We start from the raw sequence: 13,162 nt of genomic DNA, 5'->3' as shown, positions 1-13,162 counted from the left end.
ATGAGATTTGACTTAACTCTCATGAGATTTCATTATAAACTTCCTTACACTGAATAGGGAAAGAACATGAGAGTGCACAAAACTCTCTCCTTCCGCTGTCCTGGGACAGATATACTGATTTGCTGCTTAGAAATCCTTTACAATGGGATGTGGCTACTGAGAAACTTTTGAGGTAAAATATCTTTCTTTTTTACATAGAGATGTTCAGGTGATATTTTCAGCTTTTTACAGCTATGCTGCATCACTTTCAAGTGTTTAAACATTTGGGTATTATGGCCTTTTAATGTCTCTTTGAAGAGACACAAAACCAGCCCCATAAGAAACAGTAGGTCATTTCTAAATATATTTACCTTTTTAAACTCTTCAAAAAGATAAAAATAGTAGTTAATATAACAGTTTATACAAACGGGATTTTTTTAACAACTTTCTAATTTACTTCTATTATCAATATTTTTCCATTCTCTTGGTATCTTTCTCTGAAAAGCAGGGATGGCAGCGCTATGTCTTGCCATCTAGTGCACCAGATGCCTACCTAGGTATCTCTTTAATACAGAATATAATGGGAACTAAGCACATTTGTTAATAGAAGTAAATTGGAAACGTTTGTAAAATAATATTCTCTGTCTAAATTGCAAAAGAAAATATTTGGGTTTGATATCCCTTTAACCTTACTTACCTGACTCATCCTCCTCCACACTCGCCCACCGCTGTCTCTTCTGTTATAGCAGCAGTGCGCTACAGCCAATTGGAAGTTGTAGCGCTAGCTTCTATAGAAAGAATAGACGCAAGCTCATGCTGCTTTCTCTAGGCCTCTGCTCAAGTATCGCGCCTGCCGGACATGACAATAGTTTTCCACATGGCAGACTTAAAGGGATATGGAACCCAATGTTTTTCTTTCATAAGTTCAGATAGAGCATGTCATTTTAAACAACTTTCTGAATGTTATTAATTTGCAAGAGCTAGATAGCAGCACTATTTCCTGCCATGTAGTCGTCCAGATGCCTACCTAGGTATATCTTCAACAAAGAATATCATGGGAACAAAGCAAATTTTATCATAGAAGTACATTGGAAACTTTTTAAAACGTGTATGTTCTGTCTGAAACACAATATGTTTTTGGGGTTTCATATCCCTTTAACAAGCCTAACTATGATACACATCTGTTCTTGTTTTTTTGGCTTTTGAAATAAACAAATAAGGAACTGCAAAGCAATTAATATGTGTCTAATATAATGACAGTGGTTAGACTTGTGTACTCATTTCATGACTGGCTTCTCCAAATATGGCATGATGGTGGGTAAAGATTTGCTATTCAAAAACAACTGCAGTAAACAAAATGTTAATGCATTTAAATCACCTTCAAACTCACCCACTATGTTAACTGAATGTCCCTTTAAAACCACTGCAATAGCAAAGTCAACAAGTACTGAAACCGGCTGATGTTCCTGAGTACAGCTGCACCGTTATGCACACTGTGTTTGGATGCACTGCAGCATAGGAACTTTTGTGCAAGCAGATGCCCTGCATACTGCAGTTATGATATCATAGGCCGTTGTTGTTTGTTATTGAAGCAAACGTGTAATTGTATTTCTAATCATCTTTTGTGTTATAAGCTAATTCATTTGAGCCTCCTACAAACAAAGCATTTATTGTTTCCTCTCCCTCCAGACGCTTAAGAGTTTGATATAAAGATTAACTGCTTTTTACAATTGATTTGATTTCTGGTACTTTTTTTACTGTTTTTCAGCCTTTGACTTGGCGAGTGAGGTCTACATTTTTTTATTTTTAAGTGAGTTGCATAAAAAAAAATTACATTATTTCCAGAATTTAACCCCTTAATGATGGTACGTCGCTGGTCCTTCTATAAGGGTTTCTTTTTTAATAATGTGGCCTCTCCTCCAGCGGCGAGACCGCGCTATTTTAAAAAAGTCTGCTGGAGGGAGGGTCTAATAGCCCGGTCTTGCTGCTTGCGGCAAAACTCGTGCTATTATACCCTGGCAATCCCTTAACGACCAGCGACGTACAGGGTTAACAGTTGTTAAGGGGTTAAAGGGAGTTTAATGTTGTAATCTCCTGTAAAATATTTAAAGGGACAGTCTAATTGTTTTGTTTTTTTTAAAAAGATAGATTACGCCTTTACTACCCATTCCCCAGCTTTGCATAACCAACATTGTTGTAATAATATACTTTATAACCTCTAAGATTGACTGACTGTTTCTAAGCATCTGCAGGCTGCCCCTTATATCATTACTTTTAAAAAAAAAAAAAAGTTTTTTACAATCATGCACTACATCTAGACAGTACTAGTTCATGTGTGTAATATAGATAACATTGTGCTCACTCCCGTGAAGAGTGATAATGGGTTCACAAGAACCAGACACAACTGGGTGAAATACAAGATTGTAAAAAGCTAAAAACTGAGATAAGGGGGCAGTATGCAGAGGCTTAGATACAAGGTAATCACAGAGGTAAAAAGTATAATAATATAACAGTGTTGATTATGCAAAACTGTGGAATGGGTAATAAAGGGATTATCTATCATTTTAAACTTACAATTTTCAAGTAGATTGTCCCTTTAAGGGGACATAAGTAAATAAACTGTCATGGTTCAGATGGAACATGTCATTTTAAGAAACTTTTTTCAATTTACCTATTATCAAATTTACATTGTTCATTTGGTATCTTTTGTTTAAAAGCATACCTAGGTGGGATCAGGAACAGCAAGTGCTTTGGGGAGCTAGCTGGTGATTGGTGGCTACACACATATGTCTCTTGTGATTGGCTTACCAGATTTGTTCAGCTAGGTTCCAGTAGTAAGTTACTTCTCTGGAGTTCACAACGCATAGTTATATAAATGCAACATTAGAACATTTACACTTTTATGTCCCTTTAAGGACAGTAAAAAAACAATGCAATGCATGTTCATTATTTTTGCCTGCTTTTCCTCTAATGTGCCTCTGAAAATGCTGCCCTATTTCCTCTCACTCAAACCCTATTACACTACATGCTTTGGATTTACTGACCCTGATTCATGCTGCACAGTGATCACTTCAGTTAGAGCAGCAGATAAACATATGCAGAGGCTTTACAAGTGGGTGTATACCTGGACTTCTCTGGATTTAAAAAATGTTATGAGTTAAAGGGACATTTGACTGTTGTGTACAACTACAGTAGCATGGTTACTACTCACCATACTATTGTTTTTCTTTCCTGTGTCCCTTTAACTCATCAAATAACAAAGGAATGTCAAGCACGGAGGGTACTGTATGCACGCCACAGGAGCACCACAGAACTCCTCAATAAATCAACAATAAATCCAAAATGTGTCAGCAAAACAGGAATGTATTATAAACACACAAGGGAACAGCAGAGCAACGTTTCGGGAGTAATCCCTTTGTCCAGCTTGACTTGTATGTTTTGTTATATATGTTGTCATGGCCAGACCACTATAGACAAGCAGTGGATGCAAGAATTAACAAGACCACTGTCTAGTCTGATTTAGACCTTGAAAATAATAATGATTAAAAAAAAAAGGAAAAAAAGAAATGCCACCCACACACTTGATGCGCTGCCACAACCAGGATGCTTGAAATGAGGGTCCTCGGTTTTCCCCAGACTAATGGATTAAAATCCAAAAACCCAATTTAGTAATACTCTGTTAATATTATAACTTTGCCTTTAACAAAGCTAATAAGCAATTATTAGACAAAGGCGAAAATAAATGAATATTAAACGGGATAGGAAAGTCAAAATTAAACATGCATGATTCAGATAGAGCGTGCAGCTTTAACACAATTTTACATTCACGTCTATTTGTGCTGTGTGCTCCTGGTATTCATTGTTGAAAATGAATACGCACATATCCTACACTAGTGTGAGCTATCTGGTGATTGGTGCTTGCATACATTTTGTTTCTTGTGATTGGCTAACTAAACATGTTCCACTAGCTGCCAGTAGTGCAATGCTGTTCCTTTAGCAAAGGGCAACAAAAGAATGAAGCAAATGTGATTATATAAGTAAATTAAGTAGTTTAAAATTGTACGTTCTTTCCAAATCATGAAAGAAAATTTGGGGGTTTTCTGTCCCTTTAACTGTAATATGAATAAAAAACATTAAATGTTTTTATTTAAAAAGGGAATCAACTAACTGAATTAAACATTGCAAAACAGTGCTACTATAAAAGAATAAAAATAATATAAGTCCTTTATCCACTGGAATAATCTAAACCTTCCAGCCCCAATGGAGATTGGTAAAATAGAAAAATATATACCCATGCAGATTTCCATTGCCTATATATGTGCCCAAGTGTGATACCGCATTCATAATAGAGCAACTTCAAACGATTTCCAATTTCACGTCTGTAACCTAATTTGCTTCTTGTTGTCTTTGTTGAAGATCATACCTAGGTAAGCTTAGAGGCAGCAATGGACTACTGGCAACTTTCTGCTGATTGGTGGCTGCATATAGTGTACCAGAATGAATCAAATTTGATAATTGAAGTAAATTGGAAGGTTGTTCAAATTGTATAGATTATCTGAATAATACAAGGGAAACATTTGTGTTTCATGTAACATTAAGCATGTGCTGTGCATTCTGAAAACTATAGAAATAAATGTTTTCATACATTTAATTGACCATATATTTACATATACACACGTCACCATAGGGGGTCAGTTGCTCTTGGTGAACTTTGGCACTCCAGATGTTTCAGAATTAAATTTCCCATGATGCTTAGGCACTCTGAAGTCCAGTCAAGGGAAATGTATTTCTGAAACATCTAAAGTGCCAAAGTTCACTGGTCTAGATCTTAAACTTTTTATCCCATAATGACATCGCATAACAAATTAGACATCACAGAGACAGGTGAATTGTGTTGACGGAAATGCTCTCTATGCAAATGAACTTTTCTAGAAATTTGCCTGTGTCTAAATCAAGCTCAAAAATAAAGTTTCAGTTCATCATGTTACCTTTTGACACCCTGTTCTGCCAATCAGATTGAGCTCGCATTCTATTGGCTGATCGGAACAGCCAATAGAATGCGAGCTCAATCTGATTGGCTGATTGGATCAGCCAATCGGATTGAACTTGATTCTGATTGGCTGATTCCATCAGCCAATCAGAAAATTCCTACCTTAATTCCGATTGGCTGATAGAATCCTATCAGCCAATCGGAATTCGAGGGACGCCATCTTGGATGACGTCCCTTAAAGGAACCGTCATTCGTCGGGAGACAACGGAAGAAGAGGATGGATCCGCGTCGCCTGCTTCAAGATGGACCCGCTCCGCACCGGATGGAAGAAGATCGAAGATGCCGCTTGGAGAAGATGTTTGCCGGTCCGGATGTCCTCTTCTTGCCGGATAGGAGGAAGACTTTGGAGCCTCTTCTGGACCTCTTCAGCACCGGATGATGGATCGCCAACCCCCGCTTGGGTTGGATGAAGATGTTGGAGCCAGGACGGATCGGTGAACCTGGTATGGTGAAGACAAGGTAGGAAGATCTTCAGGGGCTTAGTGTTAGGTTTATTTAAGGGGGGTTTGGGTTAGATTAGGGGTATGTGGGTGGTGGGTTGTAATGTTGGGGGGGGGGGGGTATTGTATTTATTCTTTTACAGGCAAAAGAGCTGAAATTCTTGGGGCATGCCCCGCAAAGGGCCCTGTTCAGGGCTGGTAAGGTAAAAGAGCTTGTAACTTTTTTAATTTAGAATAGGGTAGGGAATTTTTTATTTTGGGGGGCTTTGTTATTTTATTAGGGGGCTTAGAGTAGGTGTAATTAGTTTAAAATTGTTGTAATATTTTTCTTGTTTGTAAATATTTTTTTATTTTTTGTAACTTAGTTCTTTTTTATTTTTTGTACTTTAGCTAGTTTATTTAATTGTATTTTTTTTAGCAATTGTGTTTAATTAATTTATTGATAGTGTAGTGTTAGGTTAATTGTAGGTAGTTTATTTAATTATTTTATTGATAGGGTAGTGTTAGGTTTAATTATATCTTAGGTTAGGATTTATTTTACAGGTAAATTTGTTATTATTTTAACTAGGTAGCTATTAAATAGTTCTTAACTATTTAATAGCTATTGTACCTAGTTAAAATAAATACCAAGTTGCCTGTAAAATAAATATTAATCCTAAAATAGCTATAATATAATTATCATTTATATTGTAGCTATATTAGGATTTATTTTACAGGTAAGTATTTAGCTTTAAATAGGAATCATTTATTTAATAAGAGTTAATTAATTTCGTTAGATGTAAATTATATTTAAGTTAGGGGGGGTTAGTGTTAGGGTTAGACTTAGCGTTAGGGGTTAATACATTTATTAGAATAGCGGTGAGCTCCGCTCGGAAGATTAGGGGTTAATAATTGAAGGTAGGTGTCGGCGATGTTAGGGAGGGCAGATTAGGGGTTAATACTATTTATGATAGGGTTAGTGAGGCGGATTAGGGGTTAATAACTTTATTATAGTAGCGCTCAGGTCCGCTCGGCAGATTAGGGGTTAATAAGTGTAGGCAGGTGTCGGCGACGTTGAGGGGGGCAGATTAGGGGTTAATAAATATAATATAGGGGTCGGCGATGTTAGGGCAGCAGATTAGGGGTACATAGGGATAACGTAGGTTGCGGCGGTTTACGGAGCGGCAGATTAGGGGTTAAAAAAAATATGCAGGTGTCAGCGATAGCGGGGGCGGCAGATTAGGGGTTAATAAGTGTAAGGTTAGGGGTGTTTAGACTCGGGGTACATGTTAGAGTGTTAGGTGCAGACGTAGGAAGTGTTTCCCCATAGGAAACAATGGGGCTGCGTTAGGAGCTGAACGCTGCTTTTTTGCAGGTGTTAGGTTTTTTTTCAGCTCAAACAGTCCCATTGTTTCCTATGGGGGAATCGTGCACAAGCACGTTTTTGAAGCGCACCGCTGGTATCGAGAGTTGCATTTGCGGTAAAAATGCTCTACGCTCCTTTTTTGGAGCCTAACGCAGCATTTGTTTGAACTCTCGATACCAGAGTTAATTTTATGGTGCGGCCAGAAAAAAGCCCGCGGAGCGTTAACAGCCCTTTTACCGCCAAACTCCAAATCTAGGCCCTAATGAGCAAAATCTTACACAACTCTATTCCTCTAATCTTTTTGTGGCTGAGCTATAGTTTCCTCATGTGAAAGCTTAAAATCCAATATACCTCAAACAAGTGCCACTCAAATCTGATTTTTATATAACATAAGCTGGTTCAAAGTGCTTTTCAAATTTTAAAAAAAATCTAGTTTTCTGTTGCCTCAGAGCAGAACAGAATAATCCCTTAAAAGAATTTACTTTTAGTACAGTATAGCGTTTTAGTCTAATAAACCATGTAACTACATCCTTCTTCATATTATATACAGGTATATTTTTTACTTATACAAATTTTAAAGGACTATTACATTGAATTTGAACTGGAAGTAAAAAGACTATATGCATATGAGACTGTTTTCATGCCATGCCTTTTTCAGATATCCTTATTGTGACCTAGATATTAATTTCCTTTCACTGATAGTTGTTTGCAATGATACATATGCTTAAAGGGACAGTGTACTGTAACATTTTCTACCCTTTAATTTGTTCCTAATGATCCATTTTACCTGTTAGAGTCTATTTATTTTTTTTACCAATAGCTCATTTATTAGGGATGTGCATTTGCAGTTTCGTTAGCTGTCGAATGCGTAAGAAGGTTGTGCTTGGTGCGTTTCGGTGATATTTAAAGCCGAATTTCTTCATGTGAAAATGCAACACACTAAGATCTCGGCAAATACAGATCTTAGCATATTGCACTTCCGCATTAAACAGCTCACAAAACTGCTGAAATTTGAAAATAGCAGCTTTTGCCTGTGGTAGCCCAACCTATACTAAAAATGTAAATACTTTTGGTATTGGCTATAGAAAAGCTATGTAAAGATAGCCAGCATAAGAAATTACATTCCCAGTGGGAGGTAAGGAGAGTTAAGTGATAAAATGTTAATTTTCAATTGTCTCTAAGTATTGGGCTTTGGTATACAGACAAAATAAGACAAGGAAGCATGTTTGTGTATAGACAGTGATAAAAGGAGATCTGATTTCCATGTAAGCTGAACCCATTTTAATGGGTTGTGGTGTCAAAGAACAAAACAAGCTATTTTATATATCAGAATTAACCTAAAGGAACAATTTCCCAGACAACATATTGGTATAATAAGTTATTGGAAAAGAACAAAGGAGAAGCCAATTTCTTCTGTTAAGTGTGATCAGTCCACGGGTCATCATTACTTCTGGGATATTACTCCTCCCCAACAGGAAGTGCAAGAGGATTTACCCAGCAGAGCTGCATATAGCTCCTCCCCTCTACGTCACTCCCAGTCATTCTCTTGCACCCAACGACTAGATAGGATGTGTGAGAGGACTATGGTGATTATACTTAGTTTTATATCTTCAATCAAAAGTTTGTTATTTTAAAATAGCACCGGAGTGTGTTATTACCTCTCTGGCAGAGTTTGAAGAAGAATCTACCAGAGTTTTGCTATGATTTTAGCCGGAGTAGTTAAGATCATATTGCTGTTCTCGGCCATCTGAGGAGTGAGGTAAACTTCAGATCAGGGGACAGCGGGCAGATGAATCTGCATAGATGTATGTAGCAGTTTTTATTTTCTGACAATGGAATTGATGAGAAAATCCTGCCATACCGATATAATGTCATGTATGTATACTTTACACTTCAGTATTCTGGGGAATGGTACTTCACTAGAATTACACTGTAAGAAATACATAAAGCTGTTTAATAACTAGAGATTATGTTTAACGTTTTTGCTGGAATGTAAAATCGTTTTCATTTGCTGAGGTACTGTGTGAATAAATGTTTGGGCACTATTTTTCCACTTGGCAGTTGCTTAATCTGTTTTTCTGACAGTTTCTGTTCTCCCTCACTGCTGTGTGTGAGGGGGAGGGGCCGTTTTTTGGCGCTTTTTCTATGCATCAAATATTTCAGTCAGCAACTCATTGTATTCCCTGCATGATCCGGTTCATCTCTACAGAGCTCAGGGGTCTTCAAACTTATTTTGAGGGAGGTAATTTCTCTCAGCAGAGCTGTGAGAATTATAGTTTGACTGAAATAAAAAACGTTTATTCTGTAATTTGTTTCCTGCTTTCAGAATTTGTTATCTTTGCTAATGGGATTAAACCTTTGCTAAAGTTGTGTTGTTTACAAGGATTGAGGCTATAACTGTTTCAATTTATTAATTTTCAACTGTCATAAATCTTCTGTGCTTCTTAAAGGCACAGTACATTTTAATATTATTCTAATTGAATTGTATTTCCAAGTTGCAAGTTTATTTGCTAGTGTGTTAAACATGTCTGATTCAGAGGATGATACCTGTGTCATTTGTTGCAATGCCAAAGTGGAGCCCAATAGAAATTTATGTACTAACTGTATTGATGCTACTTTAAATAAAAGTCAATCTGTACAAATTGAACAAATTTCACTAAACAACGAGGGGAGAGTTATGCCGACTAACTCGCCTCACGTGTCAGTACCTACATCTCCCGCTCAGAGGGAGGTGCGTGATATTGTAGCGCCGAGTACATCTGGGCGGCCATTACAAATCACATTACAGGATATGGCTACTGTTATGACTGAGGTTTTGGCTAAATTACCAGAACTAAGAGGTAAGCGTGATCACTCTGGGGTGAGAACAGAGTGCGCTGATAATATTAGGGCCATGTCAGACACTGCGTCACAGGTGGCAGAACATGAGGACGGAGAACTTCATTCTGTGGGTGACGGTTCTGATCCAAACAGACTGGATTCAGATATTTCAAATTTTAAATTTAAACTGGAAAACCTCCGTGTATTACTAGGGGAGGTGTTAGCGGCTCTGAATGATTGTAACACAGTTGCAATACCAGAGAAAATGTGTAGGTTGGATAAATATTTTGCGGTACCGACGAGTACTGAGGTTTTTCCTATACCTAAGAGACTTACTGAAATTGTTACTAAGGAGTGGGATAGACCCGGTGTGCCGTTCTCACCCCCTCCGATATTTAGAAAAATGTTTCCAATAGACGCCACCACAAGGGACTTATGGCAAACGGTCCCTAAGGTGGAGGGAGCAGTTTCTACCTTAGCTAAGCGTACCACTATCCCGGTGGAGGATAGCTGTGCTTTTTCAGATCCAATGGATAAAAAGTTAGAGGGTTACCTTAAGAAAATGTTTGTTCAACAAGGTTTTATATTGCAACCCCTTGCATGCATTGCGCCGATCACGGCTGCAGCGGCATTCTGGATTGAGTCTCTGGAAGAGAACATTGGTTCAGCTACTCTGGACGACATTACGGACAGGCTTAGAGTCCTTAAACTAGCTAATTCATTCATTTCGGAGGCCGTAGTACATCTTACTAAACTTACGGCGAAGAATTCAGGATTCGCCATTCAGGCACGCAGGGCGCTGTGGCTAAAATCCTGGTCAGCTGATGTTACTTCTAAGTCTAAATTGCTTAATATACCTTTCAAAGGGCAGACCTTATTCGGGCCCGGGTTGAAAGAGATTATCGCTGACATTACAGGAGGTAAAGGCCATGCCCTGCCTCAGGACAAAGCCAAAGCCAAGACTAGACAGTCTAATTTTCGTTCCTTTCGTAATTTCAAAGCAGGAGCAGCATCAACTTCCTCTGCACCAAAACAGGAAGGAGCTGTTGCTCGCTACAGACAAGGCTGGAAACCTAACCAGTCCTGGAACAAGGGCAAGCAGACTAGGAAACCTGCTGCTGCCCCTAAAACAGCATGAATTGAGGGCCCCCGATCCGGGATCGGATCTAGTGGGGGGCAGACTTTCTCTCTTCGCCCAGGCTTGGGCAAGAGATGTTCAGGATCCCTGGGCGCTAGAGATAATATCTCAGGGATACCTTCTGGACTTCAAATACTCTCCTCCAAGAGAGAGATTTCATCTGTCAAGATTGTCAACAATCCAGACAAAGAAAGAGGCGTTTCTACGCTGCGTACAAGAGCTCTTGTTAATGGGAGTAATCCATCCAGTTCCACGATCGGAACAGGGACAGGGGTTTTACTCAAATCTGTTTGTGGTTCCCAAAAAAGAGGGAACTTTCAGACCAATCCTGGACTTAAAGATCCTAAACAAATTCCTAAGAGTTCCATCGTTCAAGATGGAGACTATTCGGACAATTTTACCTATGATCCAAGAGGGTCAATACATGACCACTGTAGATTTAAAAGATGCTTACCTTCACATACCGATTCACAAAGATCATTATCGGTACCTAAGGTTTGCCTTCCTAGACAGGCATTACCAGTTTGTGGCTCTTCCATTCGGATTGGCTACAGCTCCAAGAATCTTCACAAAGGTTCTGGGTGCTCTTCTGGCGGTACTAAGACCGCGGGGAATCTCGGTAGCTCCATACCTAGACGACATTCTGATTCAAGCTTCAAGCTTTCAAACTGCCAAGTCTCATACAGAGTTAGTGCTGGCATTTCTAAGGTCACATGGATGGAAGGTGAACGAAAAGAAAAGTTCACTCGTTCCACTCACAAGAGTTCCCTTCCTGGGGACTCTTATAGATTCTGTAGAAATGAAGATTTACCTGACAGAGGACAGGCTAACAAGACTTCAAAGTGCTTGCCGCACCCTTCATTCCATTCAACACCCGTCAGTGGATCAATGCATGGAGGTAATCGGCTTAATGGTAGCGGCAATGGACATAGTACCCTTTGCACGCTTACACCTCAGACCACTGCAACTGTGCATGCTAAGTCAGTGGAATGGGGATTACTCAGACTATTCCCCTTCTCTGAATCTGGATCAAGAGACCAGAAATTCTCTTCTATGGTGGCTTTCTCGGCCACATCTGTCCAGGGGGATGCCATTCAGCAGACCAGACTGGACAATTGTAACAACAGACGCCAGCCTTCTAGGTTGGGGTGCCGTCTGGAATTCTCTGAAGGCTCAGGGACAATGGAGTCAGGAGGAGAGTCTCCTGCCAATAAACATTCTGGAATTGAGAGCAGTTCTCAATGCCCTCCTGGCTTGGCCCCAGTTGACAACTCGGGGGTTCATCAGGTTTCAGTCGGACAACATCACGACTGTAGCTTACATCAACCATCAGGGAGGGACAAGAAGCTCCCTAGCTATGATGGAAGTATCAAAGATAATTTGCTGGGCAGAGTCTCACTCTTGCCACCTGTCAGCAATCCACATCCCGGGAGTGGAGAACTGGGAGGCGGATTTCTTAAGTCGTCAGACTTTTCATCCGGGGGAGTGGGAACTTCATCCGGAGGTCTTTGCCCAAATACTTCGACGTTGGGGCAAACCAGAGATAGATCTCATGGCGTCTCGACAGAACGCCAAGCTTCCTCGTTACGGGTCCAGATCCAGGGATCCAGGAGCAGTCCTGATAGATGCTCTGACAGCACCTTGGGACTTCAGGATGGCTTACGTGTTTCCACCCTTCCCGTTGCTTCCTCGATTGATTGCCAGAATCAAACAAGAGAGAGCATCAGTGATTCTAATAGCACCTGCGTGGCCACACAGGACTTGGTATGCAGACCTGGTGGACATGTCATCCTGTCCACCTTGGTCTCTACCTCTGAAACAGGACCTTCTGATACAGGGTCCCTTCAAACATCAAAATCTAACTTCTCTGAAGCTGACTGCTTGGAAATTGAACGCTTGATTTTATCAAGACGTGGATTTTCTGAGTCAGTTATTGATACCTTAGTACAGGCTAGGAAACCTGTTACCAGAAAGATTTACCATAAGATATGGCGTAAATACCTATATTGGTGTGAATCCAAAGGTTACTCTTGGAGTAAGGTTAGGATTCCTAGGATATTGTCTTTTCTACAAGAAGGTTTAGAAAAGGGTTTATCTGCTAGTTCATTAAAGGGACAGATCTCAGCTCTGTCCATTCTGTTACACAAACGTCTGTCAGAAGTTCCTGACGTCCAGGCTTTTTGTCAGGCTTTGGCCAGAATTAAGCCTGTGTTTAAAACTGTTGCTCCACCATGGAGTTTAAACCTTGTTCTTAATGTTTTACATGGCGTTCCGTTTGAACCCCTTCATTCCATTGATATAAAGTTGTTATCTTGGAAAGTTCTATTTTTAATGGCTATTTCCTCGGCTCGAAGAGTCTCTGAATTATTAGCCTTACATTGTGATTCTCC

At 39.5% G+C, this 13,162-nt stretch overlaps 1 protein-coding gene across 1 annotated transcript in view; it reads left to right on the top strand.

Moving 5' to 3' along the window:
* ELMO1 (engulfment and cell motility 1) overlaps window positions 1-13,162 on the top strand; it is a 1,021,083-nt gene that overhangs the window by 164,972 nt on the left and 842,949 nt on the right. The window lies entirely within an intron of this gene.

Source organism: Bombina bombina, chromosome 5, assembly GCF_027579735.1.
Source record: "Bombina bombina isolate aBomBom1 chromosome 5, aBomBom1.pri, whole genome shotgun sequence".
Lineage (NCBI taxonomy): Eukaryota > Metazoa > Chordata > Amphibia > Anura > Bombinatoridae > Bombina > Bombina bombina.
The sequence above is the reverse complement of the archived record's forward strand: the minus strand, read 5'-3'. Positions and strand labels throughout refer to the sequence as shown.